General features: G+C 38.1%; 1 long non-coding RNA gene across 3 annotated transcripts in view; it reads left to right on the forward strand.

The window, feature by feature from the left end:
- LOC146674989 (uncharacterized) overlaps nt 1-26320 on the forward strand; it is a 132874-nt gene that overhangs the window by 10810 nt on the left and 95744 nt on the right. For 2 of the 3 annotated variants that reach the window (XR_014909793.1, XR_014909794.1), the window contains one exon: nt 113-7379. The exons of the other annotated variant lie outside the window; for it this stretch is intronic. This is a non-coding gene — a long non-coding RNA (uncharacterized LOC146674989). Of the gene's footprint in view, nt 1-112; nt 7380-26320 lie in introns of those variants that run through there. 3 annotated transcript variants of the gene reach the window in all.

Consider the following 26320-nt stretch of genomic DNA (forward strand, 5'->3'; position numbering starts at 1 on the left):
TGATTAATACGCTGCTGCATGGTTTGGATGACTTGCTGTTAAAACACAGTGAAAACACTTGCTTCGAAGAGTTATTCCATTCTAACTCTGGTTCCTTTTCCCTTTGTTGCAGGTCATTTGTGCAAAAATAGAGTGTGAAAAGAGTAATCGGACTTTGGTGTGAACCAAAACAACCAGACTGAGACCCTTTGGAGGAGCTAGTCTCAGTGAAGTTTCGAATGAACTCCAGAGATGTCCGTTAATAGTGCAAACTTGATCCAAACCCCTTTGTTGGTCATGCCCCAGACACATATGGCCAATAAGCAGACTGAACATTGTCACATATTTTGTAATGATGCATTTGGTTTACTTGGAGTTCACTTGGACTTTTCTCTGTGTGAAAAGAAACCGTATCACAGGGGAAAAGCTTAAAGCTAAATTTTACAAACTCATCAACTGATTCGGGCCAGAGTAAATGAACTCTAGTTAACCAAGGTTAGCCTCAGAGTGATTCTTTTCTGAAGTTTTCAAATATTTTGTGTCTATCAAACTGTGAGCTGTGATACTGTAGTTGCATTTTAAGGTCTTAAAAACTGTGCTTAAGAATGTGCTGCAAGGGAACAGTGGTAATAAACAATACAAGACAACAGCCTTAATTGGCTTGAATATAGAAGCAGGGTTGATTCGTCGTCACTTTACAAATGGAGTCTCAGGCACAGATGATTGACTGCAGCTCTCCAAAAAGTGACACTGAATGAAAACTTGTTTCAAATAATTCCCCTATCTTCATTATGCAGAATCTTTTTTGCTTTTATGATAAATGTTGTCTCGTTCTAAAAGTAAAAGTCAAAGAATACTAAGTAAATTATACATCTACATAGCTAAATCACCATTTTAGGGTGGCAAGAAACTCTAGTATGGAATTACAGCTAGAAAATGACATTTTTATTTGAGCATGATAAAAGTGAAGGTAGAAGACTAGATTTAAAAAAGAACTGTCAGAAGCAATATCTGAAGCAACCACAGTTCAAATTGTAGTTTAGAAAGAATCATCCATCAAGTACAGCATGAGTTATCAGCAAAAGCAAAATCAAACAGGGATGTGGTGAATAATTCACTGTGGCATACTTTGAGATTCATTTCTAATCAGCCAAGATGTTGATTTTCCAGAGCTTTGGCATGTTTCATGGCCATCTCTCTGTACCCTACTGATCTTTCCTGTGAAACCCCAACAATTTTTATGAAACCTTATTTTAAGCAAATGCCATTAATTTTGAATGCGTGTCTGCCATTGCCTAGGTTGCCAGATCATTTATGATAAACTATGTTCACACATGTCTGTGAAGGTTCTCAGTCATCCAGATCATCATAGTCTAAGGAGCTTGGAAAGAAAAGTGTCTGGACTTCTTTGAGTTGCTTGAAGACGTTTCACCTCTCATCCGAGAAGCTTCTTCAGTTCTAAGGTCAAATGGTGGAGAGTCCCAGATTTAAACCCAGTGGGAGTATCCCCCCACAGAGGGACAAAGGACCCCCTGATGATCCTCTACCTAATCACATGAGCCAAGGCGTGAAAACGGGTGTGGGTCACAATCAGTCGGGTTTCGGGTGACCTCATTATGAAACCTGGCCCCACCCTATCATGTGATTTCCTGAGATCAGACACAAGCGAGGGAGGATAAGAAAGACAGAAGCAACAACATTGTCATCCCCTATGGAGCCGGTGTATCTGAGAAACTGAGGAGAGTTTTCTCCAAGCACGACATCCCAGTGCATTTCAGACCCAGCAACACGCTCAGACAAAAACTGGTTCACCCGAAAGACAAAACTGCAAAACACAAACTTAACAATGTGGTGTATGCTGTACAGTGCAGCGAGGAATGCCCAGACCTCTACAGTGGAGAGACCAAACAGCCATTTCACAAGTGCATGGCACAACACAGAAGAGCCACCTCCACAGGACAAGACTCAGCAGTCCATCTGCATCTTAAGGATAAAGGTCACTCTTTTGAGGATGCCAATGTTCACATTTTGGACAGAGAGGACAGATGGTTTGAAAGAGGAGTGAAAGAAGCCATCTATGTCCACTGTGAGTGACCATCTTTGAACAGAGGCGGTGTCTGCCATCTATAATCCAGTTTTGAGTTCCCTTCCCAGACGCCTTAACACCCTGGGCCATCTGACCTCAGGAAATCACATGATAGGGTAGGGCCAGGTTTCAAAATGAGCTCACCCGAAACCCTGGCTGATTGTGACCCACACCCGTTTTCACACCTTGGCTCATGTGATTAGGTAGAGGATCACCAGGGGGTCCTTTGTCCCTCTTTGGGGGGAAACTCCCACTGGGTTTAAATCTGGGACTCTCCACCATTTGACTCTTGGAACTGAAGAAGCTTCTCAGATGAGAGGTGAAACGTCTTCAAGCAACTTAAAGAAGTCCAGACGCTTTTCTTTCCAAGCTCCTTAGATTATATTCACACATAATCCTCACACCACATGCAATTCAGCAGATCTGTCATTGGAACCTCGTATATAGAGATGGCACGATACCACTTTTTTATGTCCGATACCGATACCGACATCATAACTTTGGATATCTGCCGATACCGATATGAATCCGATATAGTGTTTTTTAATCAACAAAACTGTTTTTTAAATATCTTGCTGCATTTTGTATAAGTTCATACTCAAGTTTAAAACAACAACTACACTAAAGCTATTCTGTTATACCTGTATGCAAAAAAAATATTTCATAGTTCAGCAATACTGATCAATCTAATAAACTTAAACCTGCACCATCCTCCCTATTCTGGTATTTTAAAGAGTACTTAGCGTAAATATTAAGCAACCTAACTAATAGGGTTCCAACTCCCAGCAACAACAAAAATAAATAAATAAAAAATAGGGAACCACCCCTCACGCTCCACCTCATGATGCTTAATCGACGTAATCAACCTTAATTTGATGCAGTGTGAAAAAAAAATGCACAGAAATCAATTATTTTTCAAGAAATATTAAATAGATTCAACATCTTTCTTCAACAAAATTGCAGACTGCACAGATGGTACCTTCCCAAAGGAAAAAGTACTATAGCTTACTAGGGTATATATATTACACTTAATAGTCACTATATACAGTAATTGACTTCTATTCATTTTACATCAAATTAAAACTTTGGGTGTCAGATAATTATTTATTAAAAGCGAGACATTTTAAATGAGAATAAGAAAGAAAAGTATGTCTTTGTGCCCCTTTTCCCTGTTCATGCCCTGTCAGCCCCCCTGGCTAAACTTTGCTAGATCCGCCCCTGCACAGTTACCAGCGTCAGCTACGTAGAAAAAGATCCTCGAGTAGAAAGTAATATTAAATAAATTCTAACAACAGCTTATCAAGCTTAAACGTTCTGCTGTTGTTCAGCCGCTGGTTTCCTCTTTCTGGTGCAAAGTGGGCCAAAAACAAACAAGACAGACGGACTCGCGACAGAAAAGCCGATCAGCTGATCATTAAGCAGTTTCATGATTGAAGTAGCAGCAAGAAGAGGCAGTCGCTTGTTAAGCTTAACGCAGGAATGCTTTACAAACATTCAGAGATGGACTTACACACTTGCTTTACTTCTCTCGGGGATAACTTTGTCGGAGATGAAATGCCGGGTTGCTAGCGAAGCTCCACATGCTATCCAGACCACCAACAGGTCCCGCATGCCACAGCCGCTCTATCACGTGATGCATACTGCTCCGACGTGCTAACGTTCTGAGGCGAGTTACGGCGTGTTGCAAGTTTTGTGAGGTGCTTTCGTGATATTTAATGGATCGGATTACATTTTTTATTTTTCTACGATATCCGATCCAGTAATTTAGGTCAGTATCGGACCGATACCGATACGTAATATCGGATCGGTCCATCTCTAATACTGATACAAGTGTCGTTCCTGCTGCTTTCTATGAAGGCACATAGATCTCTTTAATGTTGGATAAATTAGCTTTCCTATCCTAACCACTGTTGCTGACTCACCACTTCTGCTCTCTTAGTTAAGAGGACACAGTTGATTCTGATGCTTTGAAACCAAAACAATAATCGCCCATCACACCATGTCCAACTCCTTAGGTATGAATGAGAGAGATGAAGTCTTTGTAAAAGAAGGAAATATTCAGATTCTTCCCCTGTTGTTAACTAATAACACAAACTATGTTGCTGTCCAACTGCAGTAAGGTTCACTATGAGCTACAATCCAGTTTTCATCTGCCAAATTGGAAAAAATATATTAGTCTTATTAGCCAGCTGTGAGCATGTGTGCAGTGACTGTTCATCATTGAGATACTTCACTCTGACAAAGTGCAATTTTACCAAACCTTTTCCACAAATCACTGATCTCTTCATGGTTATACCACAATATTAAGTAACTGGAAAAAAAAGGTGTTAGGGGGGATTTTTCCGATAGGAACTCCTTTGCTCTTGGATACCTCCTATGCCTACCTTTGTTTCTCTTTTCTAAACTGAACAGTTTCTGTCATATTTCAGGCCTCCTTTCAGAATAAAATAATGGAGTGTGCATCAGAAGTTAGTGATGGTGATCTCTGCCTACTCTTAGAAAAACCTGGAACCTATTCTAATGGTCATCAAACCACATTTTTATTGATATGTATTGAGCTGTTAAAACTCATCATTAAGGGCACAGGGTGGTCAAATGAAGGAACGCGTTGAAAGGAAAGAGCTAAATTAAAAAATGCTGGTATGTTGCATTGGAGCAAATTGGCATTCAGTTAGCCTAGTGCACATACAAAAACACTCAGAGAATACCCAACTCTACAGATGAACATACTACTCAAAAAACCACCACACAGATCTGAAAGGACAACGTGTCAGGAACAGATGGATGAGGAAAGTAGGTTAGGGTGATAGAAGGTAAAAGACAAAACGTAGAAATAAGTTGAGGTAGAAGAGAGGGAATAGAGGAAATGCGAAGAGGAAACTTTATGGTGTGGAAAGAATGTGGTGAGAGTGCTGGATGGAAGATAGAAACATGAGGTTAAAAGAAATTGGAGGATGGGGTATGGAAAAAAGGAAGCACTAAGCAAGAGGTGAGGGAGATAGAGAAAAAGCAGGGATGCATTAGATGGAGTATCAAGAGATGATTGCAGATATCCTTTAGATGCTTAACTGAATTGCTGCCCTGGTATAGAACAGCAGTTAGGTAGGTGCTGCATGTCAAATTAAGATCCACATGAAAGAGGATATCTGATATCTGTAACACAGACAGTGGAAGAGGATGACAAGCCTTTGTCTTGCTGATTTAGACTAAATATTCTATGATGTTTGGTTTTGGTTTTGAATTTATTGGTCCTCCTTCCTGTGGTTCTCAGTATACAGTTTCTCTCTTTTTGAGTACTTTTGTGATTGCGCATTACAGAATCATCACAAACAACCTATGTACCTGCTGTTCAATATTAGCTATAGCTGGTTAACAATGAACTTACCATATGTACGCATGGCATAAGGCTTATTTCCGACTTATTTGACAGAACTTAAATAAGATGGATCATAGACAGCATAGTTTGTCCAAATGGTAGCACTAAAGGACTATGCCAACAGGATGTAGCCATCACAATTTAACTGCAGTAGTACAGTAAGAAAAACAAAAGGGGCACAAAAAATTGACCAAATGTCATCCTTAAGAGATGTTATAGAGATTTTAATTTGGATAAATTTGTAGATGATGTTCAGAAAACATGTTGGTGAGAAATTTTATCTGAAATGCATCCAGAAAATGCACTAGCAAAGTTTGAAGTGTTATTTATGCCAGTGGTGGAAAAGCATGCACCATTAAGAATGTTTACTGTTAAAAATGTTAGAACACCGTGGTTGGACAGGGAATTGAAGGCCCATAGGGCAGAGCGCAATCAGGCAAAATTAATAGCCAGAAAATCTGGTTATAAATATACCTGCCAGATTGGCAGGTATATTGTAAATTAAGGAATTTTCTTACTGGGTTAACTAGGGGAAAAAAAGAAATTATATTATGAAAAGAAGATTAAAAATGCAAAAAAAAATGTCAAAAAAGTTATAGAATGTATTAATGGACTTAATGGGCAAAAAGAAAAAAGACATGCCTTTCTATATAGAGACAGAAGGTCAAATTTTAAGCCAGTTGATATCGCAAATCATTTCAATAAATGTTTTATAAATTTTATACCTTTTATTCTTCATTAAAAGCTTGATTTGTTACCTTATAGAAAAGGGTATTCTACAGCTACTGCTTTAACTCAAATGACTGATGATTGGTTGAGAAGGATAGAAGAGAAGAAAATAATTGGAGCAGTATTCCTGGATTTTACAGTGGCTTTTGATATAATGGATCATGAAATACTATCAAAGGAATTATAACGTTATGGTTTTTATAAGTTTGCCTGATTGCTGATGAGGAATTATTTGAGTGAAAGGAAACAAACAGTAGTTTTAAATGGAACATTTTCAGACATAAGTGTTGTAAAATGTGGAGTGCCCCGAGGAACCTGTCTTGGACCACTGTTGTATGATATGGTTACAGCATACCATTTGTCCTCAATGAGGCAACTATGTCTATGTATGTGGATGATTTAACTTTATATATAACAGCTAACACTGAAAAAGAGTTAAAGCTAGATCTAAATGTTGAATTACAATTAATCGTTGGGTTTCTACTAATGTTGCACCTGTTAACCAGGTCTATGAGACCAGGCTCCTGGGTGTAACTTTGGACAGTGAATTTGTTGTGGATATAGAACAAAGATTGTAAGAATGCATACATTTATTAATTGGTTAATTGTTAAAGATAGATAGCTTTATTCTTTACTTGTACTTATTAGAAATATTATTGTTACAAATACAAAAATCATTTTGTAAAAAAAATTGTATTTCAGTATGGATAGACATGGATACTGTACTAGACAAGCTAGAGGAAGAAGATTTTTATTATCCAAAGCAAGAACCAATTCAATCAAAAGAACAGGTTTGTACATGGCAATGGAAGAATGTATTTTTTTTTACCAATACAGATAATACAAGAAACCATAAAAACTGGATTAAAAAAAACCATCTAAAATGATATTTATTTGGTCTGACTTTTGATCATTGTTAAAAATGGTAACATGAATTTGAAATGTTGTGTGTGTGCTGTCATAATGATGGTAAATTAATCTCACGTTGTGCAAATGTTATATTATCAACGCTTACCCTGATGCAAGGCCTAAATTGTGTTATATGGAGCTGTTGTTTATTGTGTATATGTTTGGTTTGTCTTGTCCAAATGTTACATTGTATATATGTGTCTATCTTATAATACATTGCTAAAATCTAAAGATTTGCGACCCCAGGAAGAATAGCTGATGCATTACTTCAGCTAATGGGGATCTTAATAAACATAAACAGATGCCTACAGTCATTCTTTTGATTAATAAATCAATAGACGGTGCCTGCAAACCGATGAAAAAATAATCTTCCCATTGAAATGTTTTTGTGATTTCCTGCCTCTTTGGAGCTAAAAGAAGCCACTCAAATACATGAGATTTCAATTGAAAGCCAAGGATGTCCTCTATTCAGTACATCATGACTTAGTAGGGTATCACAAATAAGTCAAAAGATGTAAACCAACAACTAATGTCAACAGAGGACATAATTGAATTATATGTGCATTAGTCTCGTAGTGCAACAGTCTCGAGCCACCTCTCATTTCTTTATATTTAGCTCCCAATCAGTGAAAAAGGTAGAAGAGAGGGTATTGCTCCAGACCAGTAGTTCCTCAGGCTTGCTTTAGGACTTCCAGTTTTTCTTGGGACATTGCCTCCTTTTTCATTTATTTTCAGTCCAGTCCTTGTACCTGACCATTTTCAGTGTTTTTTTTTTCTTTTTTCCTGAAAACTACTTAAAGATGTGATAAGAAAGCTGCCTAAGAGAGTTCAGACTGTGTTGAAGAATATAGGTAATCATATCAAATACTGACTTTCAAACACAGTAGAATTGCACAACCTGTGTATTATGTATAACGATTACGGTGTTAACTGCCTTCATTTGTAATATATTAACATTTGTATAGATCCTTCATAAAAGCTACTTTCAGCTGCTAACTTTGTCACAAGGGGGCAGCCTCAAAAGGTCCTGGCACAACTCCAAAGAGATTAACATCTTCCCTTGGCACCAGACATCTTTTACTTGTTTGGTGAAAGTGAAACACTCACCACTAGGTACATCATTAATACAAAGTGTCATTAAAATTAGCGAGTATGGAACTATTTAGCAAGGCACTAATATGGTATCTCCAAGTCTACATAGCCTATAAAGGACTTCTGTCACATCTTTCTTGTTTTTTTTGTAACTATTTTTTAGTAAACATGCAAAATAAGTTTTGCGTGCTGATTTGTAAAATCTGACTATTCTTTTATAGTTATTTTACTATTTGCCAAGCTCTTTTATCATGAAAAACTAAAGTCTTTGAGTAGCGTTATCACATTTTTCATCCATAACTTTGTTGAATATGTACAAATTAATTATAAGTAACTGCTACTTGCACATCAGTATTTTCCCTTAGAATTTTTCTTTTCCAACGATGACTGTATTGCTTAGACAAGCGAGTTCTCACCAATCCACCAAGAAAAAAACCCCCAAAAAACAAAAAAATAATCTAACTGTTTTTGATTACTAATCCATTTTTAACACTGTTTAACTGCAATTACTGTGAAACTATGACAGCCAATTTCCAATGGTGTTGAGAAACACAGCTTGAAATTCATTTTCTTAATCAGATAAAACTTCAAAACATTAGAAGCCTGCCATATCCTCTGGGAGAGGCAGACATGGGGATCCAGCAAAGGTTTCACATATCTCTCCTGGGAGGAAAATATGTGCACAGCTAAATAAATAAATAAGAACGGAAACAAATAAGTTTGCACTGCTGGGCAAAACATGACACAGTCACAATGTGGTGTATGCTATCATCTCAGTTAATTAGAAGGCTCATTAAATATAAGAGCAGGCTGATGTTGAATTCCTAGCAGTTGTTAAATTGTCTAAAATGGTAAGGTTGTGATATCTTATTAATTAATCTTCTGCTCACAATTACTAAATACCTTCAAGTTAAATGGATCCAAGTCAAAATGAATAGGCTGTGCAGTTGATGAATTAAGTTGTAAGATAAATATTTTCTGATGAGTGGTTTGATGTTGTTTCTCACACATTCATAGACACTAGTAGACCAAAGTGACTGTGAAAGTCCACACACACACACACACACACACACACACACACACACACACACACACACACACACACACACACAGTCTTTCTGGGGCTTTAAAAGTCTTCTTAGATTTCAGACATGCTTAGTATTAGCCCACACTGCAAGAGAATCTTGACTTGAAGCAGCTCAGCTGCTGAGTCACTTTTGTTCAATTTTCCATTTAAACCATTTCAGTCTCTTTCAAAAGCAACAGAAACCATCTCCCAGTGAGGCCAGGGCAAAACTGTAAGTAGTTCAATCTTTTTGCCTGAAGCTCTTGTAAACAAGCGACTTCCAGTCTGGCGGTGACCTCGTGAAACTTCAATTAACGGCATGAAATACATGTAGCTTTTAAAGAAACATGCTTTAAAATTTTGGAATACACACAGAGTAATCTTTAGAGGAATGTGCAGCATTCTGCAGATAAATGATCTTTATGTGCATTTCTTGTTATGCTGTAAGAGAAATGAAAGCTATCGCTAAGCCATCACTTACAGAGACAGTGGCACAAGTGTCATCACTGACCAGAATATACTTAAACTACCCATTTCTGTGCGGGGCAGGCAGTAATGAAGAAAATCAAAACTTATTCATGAAACAGAAAAGCTTAAAAAAGGAGATTAAATAAAGCTTTAACAGTGTTAATGACTATGGATTTGCATGAAACCAGCAGTGTCTTTGAAAAGGCAGTACTCGTCCAAATTAAAGTATTTTCTGTCAGTGGAAATGAATTGTGAGCATTTTTGATTAATAAGCCTCTAAGCAGACTAGTTATCTCATTTGTGGGACAGTCCCTGCATTTAAATTCAAACAAATTTTCAATGTAAAAAGCATTAAAAGGCTTTTGTGAAACGCATTCCCCATCTGACCCCGTCCTTGCCCTAACAAAGCTGTTACGTGCAATGAATTGCAGCAAACCATCTGAGAATGTGTGAAAATATGTTGGTTTTGATTCAAAACAAATTGTAGTTCAATCAAAAGGAGAGATCCAGCTATCTTAGGTCGACACAAAGGAAGATGGGGAAAAAAGACGATTAAAAAAATCTGGTTATGTTGCAAGAATCAGTAACCGTATACTAAAATAGTAATCAGTTCACGCTCCCCAAGCAAGGCATTTTATGCCGAATTGCATCATCATGAGCAAATACTGCAGGTTTCCTGTGTGAACTCACAAAGTGCTCTGCCTTCCGCTGTCACTCTCTGAAAGCTGTCTGCTGCTTCAATTTTCCCTGGTTGATTTGTCACTTTGTTGTTGCCATTCTTCAATAACCTTTAGAGGTACTGTATCTCCAATCCACCCACACGCTTGCAGTCTGTCTTGCTGTTTTGTGAGGCCACAAGTAAACATTCAGCAGACCGTCAGGTATACTGGCAACTCTGGTAAGACAATGTACTGTTGACATTTAATGGTCACAGCTAGAAGAAATACTTTTGTGTCCAACCAATCTCAGACATCATAACTTTTTTTTTTGTTGTTCATGTCTAAGAGTACCCTTAAGCTGATGGCATGCCCATTTTGCTGACAAATAACCCACATGAAGTCAGTGTCTGCATAACACTGACTCAGAGTGCCTGCGTCTGAAAATGTCAGGGATAGGTCAAAATCGAGCCTAGATAGATTGTGCAGCGTTTTTGTTGACAGCTACCTGGTGAATTGAGCAGTCAGCAGTTAAATGTTGCTCATTTCGGTCCACAGCTTCATCATAAAAGAAGACTTTTGCAGCAAGTGAACATGACCCATCGTGGACAGATTTCCAATATATCGTACTCCCAGAGAACCAGTTTAGTGGAATCCAGGAACTCCCTGCTACAAATCCAGAACCAGTTTACATTTTAAATAATTTTCTTGAAAAAGTTAAACCACATCAAACTTTTGTCTATTTAAATACTATTTTCCTAATTTAGACCATCAACTGCATGTCCCATCTCTGGACTGATGAATGGACGGAGCAGTGAGGTAATTATTCTCATAGTGAGATATAATATGAACAAGCAAGCTGTATCACTTTGTGGACTTGGCCTTCATCACTTGTCCTCATTCACCTAGGATAAATTAATAAAGTCGAATTCAAGCACTGAGCCAAATTAGCTTTTTTTTTTGTCTGAAGTTATATCATCCGGGGCACCTTCAGTTAATATTAAAAGAAGCTCTGGACCATGCAGTTTCAATTACCTAAGAGAATCAAAACAGTGAAAAGGCCTCAAATTGATTTTCTTTTATAGAGCCCCCCACCTTAAAAATAACAGAGCAGGAAACCTTAAAACCTCTAAAGATAAGCACACATTACTGTTCTGTTTGCTTCACTGTTCTGTTTAAATATGTATTTTAGCTGCCAAGTTTCATTTTAGGATTTCTTGTTAAGTTTGTAAAAGCTTTCACTAACACCGTTTCTTCAGATATTTCTCTATTCAGCAGTTGGGAAGATGATGGGCATAATTCTGGGCATAATATTTAGGCCAACGGTATCAAGACTCCATAACAGGCAGCAAGATTCACATAGTAAGGATCAACACTCCCAAATTCGGTTCAGTTTGAGGCCTCCATAGAGGCCAAACGGATGGCCAATGGCCAAACAGGTTGTACAAACAACGGTGCTTTAAGACATACCCAAAATAGTTATCCCGGACCTAAAAACAGGGAACATTAAAAAAATAGGTGGGTAGTTGGTGAGATGGTGAGTATTTGCTGACAATTGGGTGTCTTCCATACAAACTACTGGCAACTGTGGCAACCTACCAGTGAACAAATCAGTTGCAAGGAGGTTTATGGTACAGCTCTGTATGCCTCTTTGTTTCAGCAGACAACCCCTAGCCAATCATTGGTGTCCAAATATATCAGTATGAAAGAGATCCAACAAAAATCATACAAACATAGAACAGGTTCCAAACAACACCTCACTACCAGAATTTTTTTATAAACCTTGGCTTGGCAGTACTTAAGTAAACTTGCTGACAAACATACAAATGACCCTGAAAACACACAAAAGCGAGAATTGAGTCAGATTCAAGTTCATAAGCAGGTTTAATTGGAGTAGGTGGAAAACCAGAACTTATTAACTTTATTTGTGTATTTAAATGCTTTACAGTCTATACTGTAGAAAGGCTGGGTATCCCTGGTGTACATCATTGAAATTCAATTGACAGCCAGCCCATTTAAGTTAGTCTTGGAGATATCAAGTTTTTAAAGAATAAAGGGTTGTTTCATAGTTAGTAATTTATAAAATGTGTTTTTTTCTTCTTTTTTTGTAAATGTCACAATTCAGTGACAGCATTTCAACTTGAGATGCACATAAATAGACTCTTCTTGTGTTCCTTGACTTCTCAAAGTGTTCGACAGTACAATCCTAATTCATTCATCCTGACAGGGCTTTCTTGTTGTACAAACACAATGGTTGTGCTTTCACACACTCACCAGTTACATACTAGGGGTGCTATGGGTGACAGTATATTACTCAAGGACACTTTGATTTTTGAATTGGAGGACCTCTGGATCGAAGCACAACCTTCCGATGAATGAACGACTTGATTTAGATTTTAGCTTTCTTATTGAAAGACCTGATGATGTCCTAAATAGGCCACAAAAGTACATCCTTATCTAACCACACTGAGTAGGACATGGCTTCAGTATGCACTTAGTTTAAAAATATTGATATGACCACCAGATAATAAGTAGGACCAAGTGTTTTTTAAACTGTTTCACAAGTTCAAAGAAACTTTTGTTTTTATTACCTTTTCAAAATTTTTTTTACCCTTTTATTACAGCAGCAGTGTAATCTGTAATCGCAGGATTTGACTTTCACAGTGATGCATACAGTGTGGAATAAAATTCATCCAATATTAAATTAAAAACTGAATGTCCTGAAGGTTTTTTCCATTTACTGTAAATCTGCTAAATGAAAAAAAAAATCATGGCGATCATCTGTACAAGACCTTGTGCTTCTCTTTTTCTGTGCTTTCACTGTTTCCCTACAAATAAAGTGCATTCACTCTCTTGTGAAAAAGCAAATCTTGGGTGAACATCCCTTTATTCTGTACTGTTAACCTCAGATGTGCATAACAATACTCACGCATCATGGCGGCACACACGCGCCCCCACATGCCTTTATTCACAAATACACACAAACACGCACATTAGACACTGAGCCAGTGAGTTGCCATAAGGTGGAGCGCAGATAATAGATTTAGGCAACTGTAAGCAGATTTGGGCGTGCACCTTACTTAAAGGCAGATCATTCTGTGGCTGTAAACAGGTTTTGGAGAAATCAAACCGTTAAATGGAAAATACATTTATTAATTCAATCCGCTTAGTTCAGGTTCAGCTCCTTTCCCTCAAATTAAGTTTGCTGGATTTCACAGGATATTAGCAGGCAAGAAGAAAAGAGGGGCATCGGGATGGCTGCCGTGTCATTGCAGTCATGTAGGCGCCTTGATGTCACACTAACCTCGACTCAGATATCCCTCAGACTGAGAAACCAGCAGTGATGACATAAAGAAAATAAAGCGAGATTGACTTTTCAACAGCTGACTGAATAGCCTGTATATATTGGATGTAGCAGGTATCAGAGAAAAAGCTAGGGGTTGTTTTTCCATCATATTAGATTGTGGTAGGCGGCATGTCAAAGCTAACAATTATCAACTTACTTAAGTGCTTCTTTTACACAATATTAAATGGAAAATCACTTTTACTCTAGATCTGCAGTGAATACATGCTGTATGTGTTCATTCTCTTCTCTGTTGTACCTGTATGATGCCTGCTTTCACTGGATTGTTGCTGAATATCACGCTGTTATTGTAAGACTTCCTATTTCATCCTTTACTCAGGTTATGTACACGTTTTATGGACATTTTTGAAGGAGTTGAGAGGTTGAAAGATGCATTTAACATTTCAATCTAATTAGATTTTTACTATTTCTGAACTCAAAAGAACCAGAGAATTTTCTTTATGTCAGTGAATGAAATGGTAAAATGGGTACAGGTTTGTAATTTCCTCTCTGAGTATATTTCTCCAATACAAAGAGAACCTGCACTCTAGAAACATGCACAACTACATTTACCTCAATAGCGACATGTTCAACCAGCCAGTTCACTCGGAATAAATGGATTCTAATTCATTTATTTTTACATTATATCTTGCATAGCAGATAGTTGTGCTTGCAGGTGCAGATCTCGTGTCCGTGTCAAGGCACCGGCTGACCTCTGTGTGACCTCTGTTCCTTTTGTGCACCACTTATAGTCATTCCTATTGTTTTACTGTTTCACGTTTGGAGATTTCCCACTGATGCTTCAAAGACTAGCAGATGCACGTCTCTGAGGGGAACCTCGACATATGTAGTCGGAGCACAGGCAGTTTTCATGACTGAATCAAGGCCCTTCCTGAACTCTGAAGGACAGAATGGATGGTTTCATGGTTTCAACATCCCCTAAATTCATCGTTCTCCCTGACTTTACCCACAGTGATGGTTCTAACCTGGAACAGCCCCAATCTACCTAAATATGTAGCACCTGTACACCCGTAATACATTTAAAAATGGTTTCCTTTTAGTGTTTTTGAATCATTTTAGGAAAAGTCATCAGATTTCATGCTAAAAGATTTAGACATTTAGGATAGGTTTACTGCTGAGAAATTTTGTAATATGTCAAATTTAACAGTATATAAGGGTTAACAAATTGTATACTGTACATAGTTGACAGTATCACTTGGATGTTCTTATTTAATTTTGGAATAACTTGGAATGATGAAGACTACTGGGAAGACTTAAGTCCCTGATTTGTATACTACCTGAAATATATTTGGTAGCACATACAATTATCACTTGTGGTGTCTGTTTTGTCAAGGCGAGAAATAAAAGCAAAAACATGAATTGCCTTTTACAGTCATCTGCTAGCACAGACTCACACACTTCTAAACATTCACATTTTTGCTGGACAGACTACGTTTTCTTCCCTCTGTTTTACCTCTTTTGACAGCTTTATTTGAACAAGTACCCTTGTGGTTCCAGTCTCACCTGTCTCAGGGTTGTCATTAGTATTAATAATATTGTTCCAGGTTTGAAAACTACTTCTTTTTTCTGTCAACTGCAATCACATTTATTTTTCCAGAGAGTTAAAAAAAGAAGAAGTAAGTGGAGTGAGTCTTACCAGCTGGTGATTTCAGTTAACTCACACCTGGTCAGGTTGATGGACAATAGTGAAAGCTCGTTTTTGACAAAAACTGAGGGCATGTCAAATTTCCTCAGCTGCTCCTGAAAGTTTTTTGGAGCTTGCTGTCAATGTGCGGAGGTCAAGCCTAGAGGGTGAACTCAAAACAGGTGAGGGCTTCATGAAACGTGAAGTCTCACTGTGCCTTGCCATTTCTATTTCTCATTTCAGTTCTCTGGCTGGTGTTGAATTACCAGCTTAATAAAATTCAGCTAGCCTCTTTCAACTGACTAGACAGTGAAAATATTCTGTAAGGCTGGTTTTCTATTTAAGATGCTGTTAAAGATATGATAGAAAATTGAAGCTTGCCAAAATGATATATGTTGTTGGGTCAGCGAAATCAACCTAAACAATACATTACTTGGACATTATTGCAGCTAATCACTGGCCTAATGGAATGTGTGGCTGGCATATTGATCCGGAGTACACCAGTCATCCATAAACATTTCTTGAATGATCCCCTGTAACATATGATCAGCCATGTGCACCTGCTCATGTCTCTCAATCAATATTGAGGAAAAAAGTCCCAGATGTCCCAAATCAGATCCTAGGAATGTTTCCACAAGGTCAGAGTTGTGTTTGGAGGATACTGAACTTTTTTTCTTTAAACAAGTAAAAAAAGACATTTTGTAATAACTATACACTATATATAAAAGATGCAATATCACATATCATGTAAAGTCATACTTTAAAGCTTTAAAATATTAGATTTGTGCTTTTCTTATTATTAGCTTAGTTGTTAGCTAATGCTAGCTAGCTCAGTTTATCTATAACTGCACTGCTGAAAGAAAGAAAGACTTTAAGAGCTTTAACAGTGAGATACAAAGAAAAAAATCCTTGTGCAGTACAGTCATTTTACAGAGATTTAAATAGTTTTTGAACCTCACTCTTTATTTAAAATAAATTTCGGATTCTGTGGAGATTGACTTTGTTCTGAACACAGCCTCAAATGGTTATCTGAGGAACTTCAATTTTATGGCGCGTTTCTTGGTTTCATGTGTCACCCTTGCTGTTTACCATGTTACCATAACCATACCAAACAGATTAGTGAAGCTCGGACGTCTTTTTTTTTTTTAATGAGGGAAACTACCACCTTAATTGCTGACGACTGTTAATCTGGTAGGAAATAAATATCTTAAATCCAGGAATAATACTGGTTGGGTGAAAATGTGTAGGAACTTATGGCCCATAGAGGTTAATCTTCTTCTAAATATATTCTCCAGCAGATTGCATACATGGAAGTTTAAATGCCCTGTGATTTTGTAAATGACAACATTCATACTCACATTAGGAAGTGATATCATTTGCTTCTGTTTGTTCTAATTAAAACCCTATTAGATTTAAACGGCAATGAAAACCGGGGGTGAGGAAAAGGAAAATAAAAACATTATTTCTCAAAGCCTGAACCCTGTGTGCCCTCCTAATAGAATTAAAACAGTTTCATGTGCATCTCTTTAATTGGGACAGAAGTTTGCATTTGAGAATATTAATTACTTCTCATTTTATTTCAGTATATCCCCTTAAAAATATCATCCTGTTCCTATTAAGCTATCAAAGTCAAACGTAAAGATGAGATCATGAAAATTTTAAACATTGCTGAGGAGATGTGAAAATGTGTGAACCTTAAAAAACCGAAAATGGTCATATAATGCTTATTTAGTTAATGAAAATTTGCATCGATTTAAGCCGCAGTCTCAGTCTAATGCTGCTTTAAAATCGAGGAAACACAGCAGCGGATTGCGAAAGCAAATCTCCACTTTAGCAAAGCCAATTTAACCTTTTTCAGACTTGCTTACAGCAATTTGGAACTCAATTAGCACAAAGCATGTGTTAGTTTATTACAGAAATAAGTGGTTATCATTGTCTGCCTGAGTCTTCGCAAAGCCCCCCCAAGAGTTCTTCAACCATAATGTTGAGATAACAACATGAATCAACTAGCAAAGCAAAGTGTGGAGTTGTAGTGGCCTATCCACTGGTGTTTCTCGTGCGCCCCTAGAGGATCCGATTAAAGCCCTTCTCAATACACAAAACAGTGCCAGAGGTAATGGCGTCCTCCCACAGCAACACACCACTTCATTAGCACCAGCAGTTCTGTGCAGCTTCATTTGCATGTATTTAGATTACCACATATACAAAACAGCTCTCTCATGAGTTCACTGGCTGTTAAGAAGAAGTCCTTATTTTACCTCTACTGCGGGGAAAGAACCTAAAGCAGTGGTAAAAGCAGTATAGTTATTTATTTTAACTGTGTTAATTATAGTAAACTCTACTATTTTTACTCTTTATCATGCTCGTGCAACACAACAGTTTTCCTTGCAGGATCAGTAAAGTATCTATCAATCAATAAATTGTGAAATTGTTTGTTTGTTTTTTCAGATCCCCACATGGGTTGGCTTTTATTCTTAGAAAAGAAACTGTAAGGCATTTTCTAATAAATCCCACACAGGTTGATAAAGTTGTAGAGTATTAGCTAATACGACTATCCCCTTGTACACTGGCTTAATGTTTGCTGAAAAAAAGGGCCTCTGGGTGCTTACATAGATAATCCATAAACATTTCAAATAATTTCTAATACCATTGTATAACAGATGACTGCACAAATTCCCTTTTATTCAGTTTCATATTGTTTTAGATAACGAAAAGTTATTTATTTTAAAAAACAAGGACATTTTTAAGTAAATGCCAAACCTTTGAGAGGCAGTGTATTTTAATCTCATCAGTACATGTATATCAATCTTCTTTTCGTTTTATGATATAAACTACATCCATTTTAACATGTTTGGCACAATGTTTTTTGGGGATCAAATTGGCAAAAGAAAACGAAATACATTCTACTCACTCTATTGTGTGTTAAAGCATGACTTTCTATTTTTAATTCTACTTTTGATTATTTTGCTCGTGTTCTTTTTTTAGGCTCCGCCGTGAAACGAGAACTGCGTTGAGTTATCCCCAGAAAAGCAGCGGTGCAGGTTAAGGCTTACCCCGCGTGCGGCATACCTAATTAAAACTCATTCAACTTGTTCCATCGTCTGCATCACAGATGACAAATGATCAGAAGAACTCGAACATGCTTATCATCCAGCTTTGAGTTGTTTTTCCCGCTCGTCGTCTCGTCTCTCTTCGTACTGCTCGTTGGGATTTAGCTCCTAATTGTCTTTTCACGCTTTTGACATTTCTCTCTTGAGTTTTCCCTTGCTCTCGTTTGACCCAGAGAGGTTGCGATTGTTGATCTTCAAATCTGTCAGGTTAACTCGCGCCTCCACTTTTTAAATGATATTAGATTGTCCTTAGGTGTTGCTTTAGCTTTTATTCACACACTTCAGCGTTCCCTGCTCAGATATTCCACTGGAAATTCTTTTCAATCTTTGTATTCTACCCTCCACCATTTCACTTCCTGTCAACCTCATCCATCTGCTTCTCCCACTTTTTCCAGATACTGCTGGAAGGCTTTACCAAAACAGCAATCTGTCAAGGCCATAGGTTACGTTTTACCATCTGCTCTAAGATTAAATTAGGGGAGGTTGTCTATCTCTCATTGTTTGGGCTGCCTCTGCCCTCTACAATATTTCCTCTCACATCAGGCCGGACATGCCGAGACCATATAAAAGATGGAGGGAGGAAAGAAGGAGAGGAAGAGATGACCTGGATGCCAACCAAAGTCAAGATGAGCTTTTGTGCTGTGAGTGTCGGGTAGTGAGATTAGTTGGCATTTCTTTCTTTCTGGCTTTGTAAATTTTTTTTGCAGCATCAAGAATGCTCTGGCAAACACACACGTGAGCACTACCCTATGCCTGCTTCTTTATCCCCCCCCACCGCCAATATACATCCTTGGATAGTAAGTGCAATTGTTGCATTGAAGTGTGAGGTATCATTTGTTACTGGGAATCCTCAGCCATCTCTGCGAGGGACTTGGCTAAATATAAGCTCCAGGCTGAATCTGTACTCTGCAGCTGAATGCTTCCCCAAAGTCTTCAGTCAAAGAGTGAGAGAGGAGAGAGCAAGTATGAACGAGAGAGCGGGAGATTTCAATGCCCCAGGGCTCTGTCTGAGAGAAGGGCAGGCCCATTGCCCATACACACATACTTATTCCATTCAAATGTCCTTACATGAGCAGCTCACACAAACATATTTCAGGCAACAAGAAATGCTAACAAGCGTCTCCAAAGAAGCCACTCAAGTCTACCTTTATCCTGGAATAGAGGCCTGAAATGTACAAAAACAAATATGAAACACCGCGACTTTCACATTTGAATCTGCGAATATCCCCCTCCCCCCCCAACATTAATTTCTGTCTTTCATTTTTTTAGTTTTAAGTTTTGAAAAACCTAGGTGTTCGTCCCTGTACAAAAATGAAAACCTGCTGCTGGTGGTCGAAAACATGACCATGTGTCTTTAAACATTTATTTTTTTTTTTAAAGTGTTGGGGAGAAAATTGCCCAAACTGAAACAGAGATAAAGATTCAAAAGCATAAAAAAGCATCACCTCCCACAATGCAATTTGATATTATTATTCCCGTCGTCTTTGTTAAAGTTCTGTCTGCCAAAGATTGCAATGAAGCCTTTTGTTATAAATGTTTTTCCTCAATACCTGGAACATGTAACTTTAGTACTATAATTATGCCACACTTGACAAAGCTTGTAATAGCAGAGCATGTATAAAAGCACAGAAGCGCACACCTACTGTACAGCACAAAGTAAGCTTCTGAATTTTCAGGAAAATGAAACAGCAGGAACTTTTTTTTACCTTGTGAAAAGAACATTTACTAAATGCCTTATCCTGGCCTTAAATCACTGATCAAACAGACTTTAACATTTCTGGAGGTAAGTTATGAAGTGGTAATAAACGATTCGTTGTCTTTGGAGGCAACACCAATAATAGAAATGAATTTTCAGAAATGAATTTTCAGTCACTCCCCAGGTTTCAAACACCTAGTGAGTGCAACAACAACCAACGGGTGTCTAATGGCAGCACTCCCTGGTCTGAAGGGAAATTCAAAGGGAAGGGAAATGTATAACACACTTTTTGACTACTTTCTCTAACCAGCTTGTAAAAGCTTGTCACCGTCACTGAAAAGTACTGCGCAGCATCCATATCAGAGATTGTGTTGAATCTTTTAAAAGCAGGTTTTTACAAAAACGGTGTTTGAAGAGCATGCAGATAGATAACATTACAGGTCATCCAATGGAAACAAAATTAATGTTTACTTCCTATCATGTTGACATACACACAAGCCCCTTATTCCCTCTGAACACTGATACAAATGGCAGCTGCAGAAAAATGGTTCCTATGTAAAATATTTCACAACAAGGTTTTTGGATTTTTTTCAGTAACCAGGTTATCATTTCTGGAAGAGGCATTGCTCCTGATTAGATATTATTTTACTGTAAACACTGCCAGGCTGGTGTGGTCTAGCTCTATAATGAAAATATATAAAGCCAATATCGTAACTGGGCGCTTCACACCAAGATATTCTAGAAGAAATACACTGATCATAACATTATGACCACTGACAACTGGTGTGAATAATACTGATTATCTCTTCATTATGGCACCTGCTAGTAGTTGGGATGTATTAGGGAGCAAGTGAACATTTTGTCCTTAAACTTGACGCAACAGAAAACGGAAAAATGCTCAATTCTAAGGACTTGAGGGAGTTTGGCAAGGGCTGAATTGTGATACACATCTTCAACAGTCTGTTTCTGATACCATAAATGTTCATTATACAAATTTGTATTTTTCAGCCACTCTCCTAATGCCACTACTCGTATGGACCCTTTCCTGATCTGACATCCTCCTCTCATTTTAGCAGATGTGTAATGTGCTTCACCTGCTAAATGATGGGGAAACAGGCCTGTGTGAAATGGACTGGCCAAATGGAGCTTGGACCTCTCTCTGTCTGTCCAGGCAATTAGGGAACAGATTAGCCAAACTACTGGGAACAATACAGTATCTGCTAATAGACCAACATCACAGCTGCATATAAAGATGATGATAAAGTCATATGAACAAGCAGATGAAATATATGTATATAACTATATATGCATACATTTGTACAAAAAGTCCACACACAATTGTTTTTAATACATAAGGACTTTAAAGTTTCTGGGACACAATAAAGAAAAGGAAGTCTCCAAAAGCCCAAATTTGCACTTCCATGAGCACAATGGGGAGTAGAGATAAAGCCAAATAAATGGATGCTGTGACATTGTGTGAAATTAGTTAAAATTATAGGAACTCTCTAAGGATACTTTTCATCACATTGGAAGAGGAACATAAATGCGAGTCTGGGATTGTAGAGGTGGACTGGGAGAGAAAAAGCAAGAGGGCCTGAAAGAGGGACCGAGAAACACACTCTCACACATGCATACGCGCAGCCCAGCCAACCCTTCCAGTGACATCTGGACAGCGGTAATAACACGGTGCAAAATGCCATCCCAGAGAAACTGCATATTAACACCCAAATAGAGACATGCTAATGGCAGTTATCATCGGCTCTGCTCAGCTGTCTCTCTAACAGACCAACAGAAAGGGTGAAATAAAGTGCGAATAAGAGACGGAACTAAATCCATTAAAGCTTGAATAGGAATAGGAAAAAAAATGTAACCAGAACTGAAATGGGCAGGTCTCCTTTTGCTGTTCGAAACCCCACCCATCAGCATCAGAGGTTCTAAAAGGTAGTCAGCATTGAGTTTAGATGCCACATCACAAGTAAAGACATTTTTTATAATACTCACCTCTGATGTGTTATGTGCTGCCTCACTTTAATTACGGTTCAAATTTAACATAATACACATTTCCTCCTGGTTTAAGGACTTGGTGTACTTTGTGTCTTGTGTGATTCTACCCTCCACAGACCTCGAGAGACCTGTAATTTTAGAAAGTGGGAACTTTCACAAAGGTATTCAAAAAGGTAATCAGTGAAACCTTAGTGCAAAACCATGGCAACAAGATAATGTTTAAAAGAAAAAGCTCACAGCAGCTTTTCAGAAATCCATCAACTAGTCTGCTGACTTGGCATCTGGGGATAATAGTAGGTTTTCAGGGCTTCTGGTGTCAAAACCTTGTTGTTTCATTCCACCAGTCACTGTATGTTATGTTGTGCATGTGAGGCCCGACTGATTTTTGAACAATAAAAGCTTTTTATCTCTTTGATCCCACAACTTTTGGCAAAATGGCAGTATTTGACAATCTGGGATTAGAATAAATTGGTTGATCCAGTCTCCAAACTCTCCAAATCCCAGGACAGTTGAGCCTGATCCACTGCGGTTCTTCCCACACAACAAACCAAAGAATATGCTACAAGTTTCCCAATGCCAGACACCACCCGCAGAAGTCTGGTGAACACATCCTGATCCATTTGTCAGCACAGGGATGGGAGTATACAGCAGTAGGCGAGTGGCTCGTGTAATCTTATACTGAAGAACTGAAAATAGCACTGTTAAAGGGACAAAGTCAAACAGGAATGTATGCAAAATAAATCTGCAGTTTGGATAAAATTATTAAATAAAGAAATAGACTGACGGTAGTGGGGAAAAAAATCTGTACAGGCTTTATCTGAGCAAAACAGGGAATGTTAACTTTGAAATCAGCTTTTGAAATCCTGCTTATTTGTATTTTGGGAAATTAGCCTTTGAACAGTATGTTTTTTTGAACTTCAACAGCTCCCTGACTACTTTAACAGATCAGGAACAGGGAGGAGGAAACAGACAAGGAACAAAGTCTCCACAGAAATGAAAAAAAAAAAAATCCCTTAATGCACAACAAAGTCCATATTGGATTAGATACATTTGAGGTTTTATATTGAAATGGAGGCACTGCGTGTTTTTGTCTCCATTTTCTTTAGTGTTCAAATGTGTAAATCTGCTTTTTTATTTGTTTTAAGCCCAAATTGTTTGTGTATCGATGTGTGTGTGTTTTGAAAATTAGTGTGTGTGAGAGACTGAGGGGGTTGGGGGGTTCTCACGCTACTGGCTGTTTTAATCTTCCAGGCAAACAGCAGCAGGCCTCAATATCAGCATGAGGTAAATAATTTTAAATCTAAACGTGCTCATACAGACACAACAACTTGCAGCTGCACATTATACAGTGCACACTAATATAGCCTGAATTTGTATGCCATGCACTCATAATTCACAATTCGCACACGTAACAACGATGGGCCTGGCCAGGCAATAGTGACCAAGGATTGCAAGGTAGTGATCTCATCAAGCTGAAATGGACCCAAAGTGTAGAAGAGCAGTAGTTTATCATGAGACAGGAGTGGAAAGAAACTGAGCTAGAGACTGGATACTACTAAAGGATTTCCTAAATGCCTAAACACAAAACCAAAACCACTAACTCAAATTTATCGTAGTTGGGGCTACTTAAGTACAAAAAGAGTCAAATGTCAAAATATGACAATTATCACCAGATAAAACCAGCTTGTCAACAAAGCTGAAGTTACAAACAAAGCCATTATGAAAATACATCAAATAATATATTACTTATTAAATGTGAAATATTTTTGCAATTTTGGTCATTCTTCTTAAGAAAACACTGTACTAACCAATGCCAAAGCCCACACAAACAAAGTAAGAAGGAGCAAGAAACATGCACCTTCAGCTGGTTAGGCAGGTTAACAAGCCAGAAGCTTAGCCACATTATCTGTACCACTCTATTTAGGGAAAAGGCTGAAAGCAAGTTTACTTAAAAATCTTTGGAATAAATCTAAACCTAATGGCTTGCTCTTCCTTGTTTCTTCTTTCTTTTAATGTGTTGGGTAGAGTCAAAGGTACTGCTGCTACCATGCTAGGCAGGCAACTGCCCTGTGGCCTGAAACTTTCCACTGCAAGTGGTGAGAATGAGTTTGTTTAAAGCAACCCAATGAGAACAACCCAAGTTATCTTTCTGGAGGTGAAAAAAAGAGGGAAAAGGGGAAAGAGAAGAAAAAGTGGTATGGTGTTGAATGGAGCCGAAATTATTAAATGGCCTGTATTTATTTAGCGCTTTACTAGTCCCTAAGGACCCCAAAGCGCTTTACATATCCAGTCATCCACCCATTCACACACACATTCACACACTGGTGATGGCAAGCTACATTGTAGCCACAGCTGCCCTGGGGCGCACTGACAGAGGCATTAAATGCTAATGCTAATGTTAAATAGCTAAAATGATGCTAGCCTAGCCTGAAATGAGGGGGAGAAACCCTTGAACGATGTAAATTCCACTAGCGTCACATTATTTATTGTGCTTAATTTAACATTTAACATTAGTTAACTTAGCTAGCAAAGCAACCATGAATGAAGTTGAGACTGAGTGCACGAATCAGGACATGTAGTTACACTAGTTACACTATTAACACTTTCTGACCAATCATCTTGCTTGCTTGTCTTGCACATTCTTTTCCGGAGTAATATTTTAAATGTCATTTTACTGGACTGCTGTGCTTGTTATCAGATTACTTATAACATGAAGAATGCTGTTTGAAGGGCCTCCTGTGAATTTTTGCTTAGGGTACCAACAGACTCTAGACTCACCACTGGGCAGAATTTATTACAGACAGGCATGACAGCCAAAGTAGTTAAAATACAAATTTCCTTGTAACAAATGCATGCAGTACCTATATGTAGCCTTGTACGTTAACCATACTGATGTACCTATTGGTCAGGTTCCTTCCACCTATCTCCTTGCAAATGAGGTTCATATTCATTCAGATTCACATCATCTTAGACACTCCATCCCCCAAAAGTCCACATGGAGATTACAATCAGAGGCTTGTCATATTCAATTTTAGAAGCGATTTGTCCCAATTGCTATATCTCCATTTCCTGCTCATTCCATTCACTTATGTCACTGTGATCAAAAGCGTTCACCTGAGCTTCCTTGTTTTAGAGGACAGGATGGATATTTGCAACTGGCGCTTTCCATAAGGCTCCTTGACACGCTCATATCATCATAAACTGTGAGAAGAAACAAGATGTGGGATTGCAGTATTGGATAATACTTCTGGATACGAAATCCTAATAATAGTAGATGGTTTGAGAGTGTTTATGAGGCCAAGCCAAAACACTGAAAGAATATTTCATGATATTGGATGTATGAAATTATGAGAAAACAGTTCTACGGGCAACAAAACAAGACAAGAATCGCTATTTGATATGTTTAGTGATCATACAGTATCAGTGCAGATGAAAGGTCAGCACATATAAACAATTCAGGGGCCCACAGGCCAAACCTTTGGCTTCATTCAAAACTGATGTCATGTGAAAGGGCATGAACTGTGATTAGAGACTTCTAGTTGAAACATGTCTCTTAAGGCACAGCTGAAAGGGCAGCAGGGCTGTCATCTCTTCTGGTCAGTAGTGGAAGCTTCCGGAACAAATGGAAACTTTGAATCTACTGTTAAACCACACAGCCGTTAGGGATGCTGCCGGAATAAAATCTCCAAAGCACACACTCTACTACAAATTGGAAAACTGAAAGGTCCAAGGAGGTCTCCTAGTACAAAGACAAAAAGAAATAAAGCAGAAGCGAAAGGCAGATCAAGAAAAAAAACTATCTCAACAAAAAAGTAGAGATGCTGCTGAACAAATTTATAAAGTCATTCCAGACTCATTGCTTGGTGACCTTGTTACTGACATGTCTCTCTCTTCTGCAGGACACGCTCACACTCTCCCAAATATGAAGCATGACAAGCGGAACTGCACCAACTGCAGTTTTACTTTGCCGCATGCTGTCTAAACATTAGCAAAACTGACATGGTCACGATCATCGCTGTGCCCTCCCTAACTGACCTTCTTAGGAGATTCACATCAAATTACATTTATTATAGTTTGACCTCCATTTATTTCACCACTGTGCAGCTTCAACGGGAATTTCATTTTTGTCTGCCTATATTTGTAGCATTTACCTACATTCCA

Source organism: Rhamphochromis longiceps, linkage group LG3, assembly GCF_057381845.1.
Source record: "Rhamphochromis longiceps isolate RC_006_pf linkage group LG3, R_longiceps_female_GT1.1, whole genome shotgun sequence".
NCBI lineage: Eukaryota > Metazoa > Chordata > Actinopteri > Cichliformes > Cichlidae > Rhamphochromis > Rhamphochromis longiceps.